The sequence below is a fragment of the Parus major genome, chromosome 5 (assembly GCF_001522545.3).
Source record: "Parus major isolate Abel chromosome 5, Parus_major1.1, whole genome shotgun sequence".
NCBI classification, from domain to species: domain Eukaryota; kingdom Metazoa; phylum Chordata; class Aves; order Passeriformes; family Paridae; genus Parus; species Parus major.
In genome coordinates this window covers 21,141,046-21,151,921 of record NC_031774.1, presented here as the reverse complement: position 1 = coordinate 21,151,921, position 10,876 = coordinate 21,141,046, and the positions used below count along the sequence as shown (strand labels likewise).

Sequence of the window (10,876 nt, the reverse complement as noted above, 5' to 3'; positions counted from 1 at the left end):
GCACAGGCAGGGAGAGCAATTTGCATAGCCAGACCTTGCAAGAACATTACCCCCCCCTCACACCCCTGCCCCTCCAGCCCCCTTCTCGTGGTTACCAATTTTAACAAAAAGCAATTTAGAAACATAAGTCTATTTTCTGAATATTTGTAAGGAAAACAGCATGGGGGTTGATGAATATATTTTAGCATCCTTACTTTCTCTCTCTCCCTGTCACCCCCCCCGCGTACCCCCCCTCCCCATACCAACAACAACACCTGCAGCAAGTCCCCCTACCACTTTACACTTGTATTTGGCTACTGTAGCAAAAGACAGATATTGATAAAACCAGGATTAATTCTGTATATTTGTCAGGCAAACAGCCCCGTCTCCTAGAATGACGCAAATAACAGATTCTATGGCTCTGGCTTTCTATATTCTGCACCCACGCACTCTGCTTGGTCTCCCACGGAATCAGCTACAGAGAGCAATGATCCAGATTATACAGAGAGGGGTGGGGGAAAGGGAGAGAATATCAAATGAAATTGCAATTAAAAATTATAATGCTGCTATTGTCTGTACGCAAATGGCTAAACCTGAGCTTGCACAGTGGTACACATACTCGCACCCCCGACCCCCCCTCGCCTCAAATCCAGGCATCAATAGCAACCAGACAAAAGAGAATTGTCTTGCTGACAAATGCGGGGTTTATCTGGCCAAGAGAGGGATTTTCTTTAAGCACCACACCTTTCCCTGCTCCCATTAAGCAAAACACATCTCTGAAACGACCTCTCTTGCCACTAAGTGTGTGAAGAGGGGTCAATTAACAAATGCAGCCGGAGAGGGGAGGGCACCAGGAGTCCTTCCACGGTCCCAGAGGAGCTAATGAGAACCTTGAAGAGCAGATCGCCTTCCCTGTCTCCCAGTCAAAGGGATGCAGCTGTTTCTTAAAATGCCTAAAAAAAGGCAAGCGCAAAGGGCTGTTTCTATTTTTAAACACATCTCCCATTTGTTGGAAAATGGCACTAAAAGCATTAAACAACCTCCTCACCCCGGGTACAGGCTCAGGCACATACGCCAGCACCCGAGGGAAAGCCAAGGTTTATGGGACCATCTCTTCACCTATTCAGGTGAGATATCCTACCATGCCCTGCCCACCATTAGCCCTTTTCACACCTTGTATGAAGAGAGAAGCAAAATGCTGGGGCAATCAAGAAGCCAGTAAGTTATTTACTGTCTAATCTGTACACACACACATTCCTTATTTATTAACTCACTTAATTATTACCAACTTCTTTTGCAGACAATGAATTTCCTAATGTCAATAAACTGCAATCAATGAGGTAAGGCTGTCTCCTCCTCTGTCTCTTAGCCAGACAATGCCATTGCGAACTATGGTAGTGATACAGCAGCAACCAGGGAGGGGGACATCACACACCTCTATGAGATCACATCATCGGCACTGCCAGGCTTGGGGAGACAGATTAGGCATATTAAAATCGCTACACACACTTTCTGGTAGAAGTGAGAATCCATTTTCATTCATACACTTCTGGCATGCCAGCCACAAATCCACCTTCCCAGGACTGGGACAGATGCTGTGCTTCAGATCTAGGAGAAAAGCCCAACCTAAATCGTGTTTTTACCATATACACCTGGGAAAGTGGCCTTTATAGCAGTAGCATCCCAGAAGCCAGACAGATGCAGAAAAATACCACTGAAGGGAAAGACCTTATACCAAGAACAGATCAAGAGACCTCAAGAGCCCAGAGAGCCAGACACACAACATACCGTCTTTGAGGAGCTGCAACAAAGCTCATCCTGGGTTAATAAAAACATTAGGACACATAGGAGTTTGAAGATGGAGGAGTGCATACCTAAGCTATCTTCTGTCACTCAGACCCAAGAGTCTTCAGATAACCATGGCCTACTGTGGAAGGAGGGGATGATCATCTACTCCATCCCCTCCCACACACACACCAAGAGTTTTGCATTTCTCTGTAGTGCTCACCTCTGTGCACATAAACAGAGGAAAGCTGTTCACCTTTAGTTTTTCTCTGTCACAGAGAAAAGGATATCAATCTGGTAGTGGACCAAGGATGATCTCTGACATAGGTCAGGAGTAGGCATACTGGCAAGCCTTGCAGCTCCTGTACCTCAGGCCCTCTGTAGCCATAAAGATGCCTGGAACTCCCTCCCTGCTTCACATCCTGAGCAGTTCCTTGCAGCCACATGTGTGGATTATTTAGGTTTGGTTTTGATTGTTTGTTTGTGTTGAAGGATGGAGGGTTGGGGTTTTTTTTGTGGTTCTTTTTTTCCCTAAGCTCTCTAGTCTTAATGAAAGAGTAGATCTTCCTACCAGTGGGTTTAACATGTTCTCATGGAAGCTGTTGTACCATCTTTCAGCCTCATTTCCATAAAACCAGTCTGCCTTCCTCTTTGCTCTCACCTGCTTGTCCAGCCCAATGCATCATCTCCATCTCAGCAGAACCATCTCCTGTCTTCCTTGCCTGCTGCTAAAGGCTTGGCTGAAGTGAGGTCCAGTGCCCAAAGGATCTCTCTCATGAAAAAAAAAAAAATGGAAGCTATCCAAACTGAAAAGAATGTTTGGCAGGTGACCATGTACCAAACAGAAATTCCCATTTCTCCTTATCCTTAGAAGCACTAAAAAGAAAATCTATCTTCTATCTTGATATTTTAGTTATTAGCCATCTCATTTTTGAACAATTAAGCCTCCCTGCCAATGAAGTCTTAATGAAAGAAATGGATTCTGTATTTTTTCCTCCATTGTAAAGTGATACCTGACAGTGACTAAAGCAGCAGAGCCCCCATCAGCTGCAGGTATGTGGCCTTTCACCTATAGCTACTGAAGATGCCAAAGGGGCAGTCCAGCTTCTAACACATATGCTCCACATATTGAACTGTCCTTACTCTTGGAAATTTCCCTTTCAGACTTTGCCCTGATGGATAATGCCCCAGGTTGGGATACTGCTATAATTATTACTAGTAAAACATTAGTGTGCACAACATTGCCGCTCAAAACCAACTATGATTTGACACTTAAAAAGTAGTATACTTTGAAAATAAAACTATTTTAGTGGCAGTCATAATTTGTTTGGGGTTTTGATCCAGAAAATTCAAGGCACCACCTCCTCCTCAATTTGGCTTTGCTGTAGTTTTACAGTTACTGCATCAGAACCTTGGAGTTCTGCTCAACTGTGAGCCATTCAATAACATAACTGCTATAAAATATTATCTTAACCCAGTCTTATTCCCACTAACATTTCAAGCCTGTTCTTGGCCTAGTTCACCCAAGCAGCTGAAAGACATGTGATATGTTCCAAACATAAGGAGAACAGAAGATAAACAGAAACAGAGTGAAATGCCACCAGGATTTACTAGGATCTCACAAACTCACCTCATCTTTTTAAATAAAATTCACCTTGTATCAGGCCAACCAATAACTTACGCTAGTTAAGTCTTGTTACAGGAAATGTAGAACGTAGAAGAAAGAGCAATCACATTGAAATGGAAATAAATTAGAGCAACATCTATTCAACAATTTGCTGTTTCTTATAGGTGGTAGAGTATATGCTAGCAAAATGACTGAAGAAGAGTAACTTCTAGTTAAAGCAGAGGATTAGAATCTAGATCTTCCTCTTCAATCACAAATTTGCTACAAGTGTTGATCTGAAATTTTTCATGGAAAGGCTTTTTCCTTGAACAATTTTGAGGTCCTCCTCAAATTTTAGATGAAGTGCCAATCACTTTATGCTTGGCATATCTACTCATGAAATGAAGATAAGACAATGCTCACTTACCTAAACAGGATGTTCTTGAAGATATCTATAGCATTGAGATAATCAATAAAAGTCATCAGTAAGAAGACAGAAATATTATAAATAATCAGAGATCAGAGCATGCAAGGAAGCAAAAGGAGGTAAGGAACACTTTACCTCCAACATCAGAATGAGAAACTGCAGTACATTAGTAAAGAAAATCTCACCTGTGTCAGAAGATCAAGGGCTTATTAAGACTTCAATTTACCATTTTGAGAACCTGAGTGCATATACCAGGACACCAATAAAATAGACAAGTTGTGCAAGTATCATCTCACGCAGATTGTATTAATAAACACTTTGAACAGTTTGGGGTTGAAATGTCAGTATATGTGGGTTGCTTTGTCATCATTAGCTTTTCTATTTACATTATAGATATATATCATTACTATAACATGTAAAAGGATAGAAACTGGATTTTCCTCCAATGGCTGCAAAATCAGGCCCTGGAGACATACTTCTGTGTAACAGGGATGAAAAGAAGAAAAGCATTAGCATAATGAAGCTGGTGGAAAAGAGTAGTAAGATCTCAATATTGAGGATGATATCAAAAGAAAATCATATCACTTCTTAATAAAAGTTAAACCTATGGAAGAAATACAGTGAATAGGCATCATACTTCAGATACAAGGAGCATAACCTTTGAGGAATCCTGCTACAAATTTGATAAGTCTTTACACTAAGATTTGATTTTCATTAGCCTTTAAAATGGAACCTGTCACGAATGAGACCCATGACCTTTAACATAATGTGTGCACATATCTGGCAACCACCTTAAAGAAAGAGTTATAAACAAGACCAAAAAGATAAGACAACACTTCAAGGTAAATTATACAGGAACTTGAACAGGTGGAAAATAAGGGAAGGCTGTGATGAAGAAATGCCAAAAATCTGTGTCAGTCTTTACCTCTAAGTATCCAGTATTACAGTCAGTGTGAGAGAATGGGATATGGATAGGGTGATATTGAAGCAATTTAGGAAGAATTTATTTACTGAGATAGTAACACATTAAGACAAAGGATCCATCAAAGAAAAAAAAGTCAAGTTCTCTCAAGGCAGAAGACAGTGAGGTGGGAAAAAGAAAATTTATTCATTTCTTAGATGGTGAGGTGAGGGACAAGGTGAGATGCCTAGGGTTATGAAGACATGGCCTTGTGAGTTCTTATCCTGATCTATGGTGCTCTTATAACACTGTTCTTTCCTAATTTGTTGCTTCTGATTTGCTCTTCTTTATAATGTAGTTCAATGTGGCTATCAAAAATTGCAATAAAAAATTTCTACTCAGCTAGAAAATGTAACACATATTCAAATAAGGACAGGAGGGTGATTTCATCAGTCACTCCTCTACTTACCTTTTGGGCTAAAAAAAAAGTCTCAAATTCACACTGTTCAGTAGTCCTGGAATTCCTATCTCTCTAGACCCCCAAATTACAGAAATCCACATTCAATAAAGTAGAAACATCTGGCAGTTTCAAATAACATGAAGGAAAATTAAAACACAAATGGATCAAAAGATCTAGATCACATATGACTTTTTGTCCAAACATCTATTTTTATTCTTGGTTACCATTTATGCACTGTGTGCTAATAGAAAGTTCAACCCTATAAATGGCACCAAGATCCAAGCTGTTTGTGCTCAGATCCAAGCTGTGTTTTCTATGCAAGCCACTGGTTCCCTGACTGTGACTGGAAAACCATCAGTGTGTACAGAACTTGTGGAAGTCCCAGGAGGTCCAGCTGGGCAAGCACCAATGGCTCCTACTTTCCGAGATGCTGAAATCTTCCCAATAGAAACATGCAAGACTTCATATTCTTTTACTTTGCCAAATAAATGGCCATGTCTATTAGTACATGGTGTTATTTGGTCATGAATTGGGAGGAGATAATTCATGTGACTGGGTACAGGAGTGGAAACATCTACAAGTGTTTACTGTTAAGACATGCTTCAGCTCCCCTAGGGAAAACTGTGACAGCTGCTGACTAACAGCTATCACTGAGAAGACAAGACATGCCATGAAATTCACAGGAAGAAGGACACACTTCATTACTTGGAAGAGTATTGGGCCTTGGAAGGCCCTTAAGAAAGTCCTCAGAAACTCCACTGCATTGCACACACCTGATCAAACCACTACCACCAGCCAGTATATGGCCAAATGCAGGTAGGGGAACTGCAGTGGTTCTCTCCATTTTGTCCCCTCTAAAGCACAGGATGGGCAACAGCTCTGTCTCTGGTCCTTGCTGTGGCTGTATGTACATCCTTTTCATGACAAGAGATGTGCATTAATACTTACCCAGCTCATGATGTGAACTGGATGGAGAAGTATCATACATAACTTACAGAGTATTAGTAGAATATCTGGAGATCCATGGATGAGCAACAGAGAAGTGCAGGCTATTATCATATTGCTATAAATGCCTGCTGCAGAGCCAGGGGATGAAACCCATATACTTATGCAAATGCCTCACAGATCACTGTTTTGTGCTGCTTTTGCAGTAATTGCAATTATTATAGGACTATATGAACAGAGATACAAAGATTGAATTACATTCCATGTAATGATTTTCTGAGTAGTTCAAGGTTTGCATGTAAAAGCTATTCTGAGTTGTTGTTCAAGACTGACAATGAGCATTTAGCTAAATTTAGAAATGTGTTAATTTTTGTTAACGTTAATATTGTACCAGCTGATTGCTCCTTACATTAGCAACGCGTCACAAGTTAAACTTTCAAACGTGAGCTACATTATCATATGCTGGCAATCTCAGATTAAGCTCCCATCCTACTGGATGCTGTGAAAACCCAGAATCAAAAAGTAACAGTGTGGAACATTCTATCTGGGAAACAACACTTGAAAACAGGTTGGAGCACTAAAATAAATCTGTGTCCTTACTCAGGGGGGACAAAAAGTAAAAATAATGACAGACAATGTCATTGTTATGTACCTACCTGTGATGTGATAGGTACTGGACAAAATAATGAACAAGACTCAGTACCTGCCCCATAAAGTTACAATTCAAATGGAAGGGCACAGAACAGAGTCCCATGAAAAACAGAGGGAAATTATTTGTGTCCCAGCATAGTTTTGTATTTTGGAATGGTTATCTTTTGCAGAAATATTATTTTTACATTATATATTATATTACGGAGTTAACAGATTATTTATATTATAAATTATATTATTTATATATATATTACAATACATATATATAATAAATATAATAGATATAAACTATATTGTGCAGATAATTTTGATAGGATTACAGTAAGTGACAGACAAGTTTATAGGCAGGAGATCTTGGGTTGTACAAAGAGAAGTGGAAAGTAAGCAAGTAGTAAGAGCAAGATGCATGGCCTCATACAGTGGGAGTCAACGGGAAGCTGGTGGCTAAGCCTGAGAAGCAGGAGGAACTGAAGGTTCTACACAACAAGAATCTGTAAGAATGTGTTGCAACAGAGCAAATATGAGGGCTGAAACAACCTTTGAATCCTATTTGTGATCCTGGTGTTTCAAGGGGAAAAATGTCATAGAATATCAAAAAATACTCCAATGAGTATGAGGATGAGTGGAGCCACTCGGCTTGATACTAGGTTTTCAGTTGAGAAAGTAGAGGTGAAATAACTGGGCAGTGGGACTGCACATAGGTATCACTGAATTTTGGAGTGTCTTTCAGAGAGGTCTGCAGTGGAATTGAGAGAGGGCAGCACTTCTGCCAGACTGTTTGTGGCCTTGTGTCCTCTTGCTCATTTTTCTATAAACTAAAAGGGAGTCCAAGCAATAAACTATTTTGCTCTACCTCACCAGCACTGACCTTTTGTCCAGTCCTTCTACAGAATGCACAGTTTAGTAGAAGAAAGAGTTTTGCTTCTTGTGCCCAGAGTTTATAAGGTGGTGTGGGGTTGCCTCTCTGAAGGCTTTTCATAAGAAAGTGGTACTCTCATTGCCCATTTCCTATGAAGACTGTATCTAGATCTCCAGAGGTACTATGCAATTCTTCTTAAGACCATTCAAAGAAGTACTTTGAGAAGAAATACAGGATTGTCATCTATATGGCTGTCCACCTGACATTCAATATGGTGACATAAACGACCACCATCTTAAATAAAATCTTCACTTTGGCATTAGCTTATGCAGTCTCCTTGAGATCAATTGCATCATAGGACATAGTTTAACATGAGAAAATCAGGAGTAGCAGAAGACCATACAAATCAGAAGGAGTCCTAATAAGGAATATCCTTCTGCACAAGCGTCTAAACCAACACAAGCCTTTTCAGGGTCAGATCTTGTGTTGATGCACTCCTGTTCACTGTTGGACTAGGAGGAGATGGTAGAAGAGAGAAAGGATACAGCAGAAAAAGAAGTATCGGTTGGCTCTTTTGATACAGAGAATCCTTCTAAACCTGACGTGAAAAGACACAGCATCTGGAAAGCTGCAGAAGGGTAGATGAGCAGTGTGCAAGCTGGAGAATTCCCTCTATTGCACAAGCTATGCAAATGTAATTGTAGGCTAGAAAGTGCAGTGACTCATAGGTGAAGTGGATGTGAGAATATCTGGGTTAAAGAGAGTTTGTACAGAGAAGACCTCTGTGTTCTGTGTAGGACCTCAGAAGTTCCCAGAGAGAAAGAAGTGAAAGGAGTTAATGAAAACCCATTACCAAGAGTCATGCTGCCACAAACTGCTTTCTTGAAGTATCAAGGGAGGCACTCCTGAAGCTGTTTAAACCTGGTGGCATTTCAAAACATTCAGACATCCAGAGCAGTCAAAGATTTGGGGGATGGGATAAGGAGCAGAGAAAAGAAAAGATGAAGCACAAACTTCAATTAAAAAGGGTTGGGAACAGCTTGGGGTTTTGGCAGAAGATGATAGAGGTCATTGAAGCAAAAATCAGAGGTGTTAATGCAGATTATGAGGGCACAGGTTGGACCTGAAACAGCATCCCAAGGTGACACACTCCTGCTGCTGTAATGTTATGTGGAGGAAACAAGAGTGGCACTGTCCTGGGATGTTTCACCTTTTGCAGTCTCATTACTCAGATGACATATTCACAGGAATAAAACACAGGATTTCCATTTTTCCTCAGCTGGACAGGCAAATGAGAGATGAGGGGTCAACAGATGGCAGTAGAGGTGATTCAAGTCCAAGTTTACTTGAGATCTCCAAATTTCTGCAAGGGAGGTGGACCAATGATACAGCAGGCATCAGAAAAATTAAGTGTTGGGTATGTTCAAGACCAGGCTGGATAGGGCCTTGAACAACACGGTCAAGTGGACAGTGTCCCTGGAGGTTGGAACTAGATGATCTTTAAGATCCCTTCCAACCCATTCTATGACTCCATGACTAAGAAATGAGTGCTTTGTCAACCAGCACCCCATTCTTGATAGATCTGTCCTTCATGACAAGGGGTGAAAATAGTGTATGAGCAAGTGTGAAGGGAAAATGCTACATCCTAACCACCTCACTTTTGACTTTCTGCACAACCTGCAACAGCTTTGACTTCCACTGCCACCTCACCCTTCTGAAGCACTTGGTCATCACCCCGCAGTTGCATGTTGTGTGTCCTCTGAGGTCAGGCTGCTTCATGGCTCTGCTGAGTGCCCTGAGATTCCTCAGAAGAAAAGGCACTGCCCAAGGTGTGACACATTACTCATAATGTGCCTTGTGTCAGTTGTCACAAGGCATTATTCCTCTAGTTATATAGAACTTGAGCAGGATCCTCTGAAGGAAAAAATGCTTTCCACTGGTTACAGTAGTTGGTCCCCACAGCTACTTTGGAAACCTTCCCCTCATACAGTGAAGACCATCCAACTTTTTCCAGTTAAAAAACCTGCTTGAAATTAGTAATAAATCAAAGCCTCTCTTCTCAGGCAAGACATCTCTTGATAACCACATCGAGTGCAGCAGCAGTAAGAAAAGCAGGATGTGCACCACAGATGGCTGCAGCCAAGGTGGAGACTAAGATTCAGTAGCTGCTAAACTCCCATTTTCTCGAGCTAACAGTATCTGCAATTTGCAAGCCACCAAGAATTAACCGAGAATTTTGGCATCTTGGCTTGCACATTGCAGAGCAGCAAAGTTTGGAACATGTAATTCTCTTTAGTTTCTCTATAGATCAGCTTTCAGAAATTACTATGTATAAAGATTTCCCTCTACAGGTGGTTAGAGCTTGTAACAGCCTCTCACTTTCCTGCATCAGTTTAATTAGTATTTTTTCTCATCATTTACTTTGTTACTATTTTGCCTATTTCCTCCCCTCTACTACGGACTTTCAATCTATTCCCAGTGGTAGCAAATTCTCTATGCAAGAAATGTCAACTCCCTCCCATCCACCTTAAGCTTCAGCACTGCTGACTTTGACTCTTTCTGCAATTAAAATTTCATTTGCAAGCTCGTTTCCCCAGTGACTTGACGCCTTTCTTCTCCCCCCTCCCCAAAATGTGACAAAATGAAAGTTGCAGCCTCTATAAAAAGTGTGTGGGGGTCTTAAATGCATAGCTCCCTGCCTGCAGTTTGAGCTCGCAAACTAGCATGCTTTCCTGCAGGAACATCAAATGCACAGGACACACGACACGACAGTCTAGAGAACTCTTCACAAGGAGGGGGAATGCAACGCTGTCCAGTCTTTTCCAAGGCAGGCAGCCGAACAAATGAGAAAAGTCTGCTTTTTGTAAAAGCATCTAACAACTGAAATCAGAAAACTTTGCAAAAAGCAAAAGGAAAACACCTGCACACACACACGCACGCACGCACACGCACAGAGAAACCTACCTTGCAAAATCTTCTTCACTTATTTTTGTATGCAAAGAAAAAAAATCAACAAAGCAAAACAATCCCCAAACAAAACAAAAATAAATAACTCCCTCCCCTCCAAAACTGCTTTCTCCTCTTCCCCACGCCTTAGCTGGATTTCTAGGGAATTTGGGGACTGGTGGGAAGAGCCGAGGGTGGAGGGGCTATATAAATAAACTAGAGCGTTTCGAGCTGTGTATCGCGAAAGGCTGTGGGTTTCGCGTAATGTGTGCCTGCACTCTTCCAGGAGAAAGGCAAAAAAAAAAAAAAAAAAAAAA

At 41.1% G+C, this 10,876-nt stretch overlaps 1 long non-coding RNA gene across 4 annotated transcripts in view; it reads right to left on the bottom strand.

Annotated features, from left to right (window-relative positions):
• LOC107206267 overlaps positions 1–10,787 on the bottom strand; it is a 76,216-nt gene extending 65,429 nt beyond the window's left edge. Inside the window, exon 1 of one of the 4 annotated variants that reach the window (XR_004497912.1) lies at positions 10,578–10,787. This is a non-coding gene — a long non-coding RNA (uncharacterized LOC107206267). The remainder of the gene's footprint in view (positions 1–10,577) is intronic. The other 3 variants (XR_001522357.3, XR_001522356.3, XR_001522353.3) reach the window with 3 other exon arrangements.
• Between the last annotated feature and the right edge of the window lie 89 nt (positions 10,788–10,876).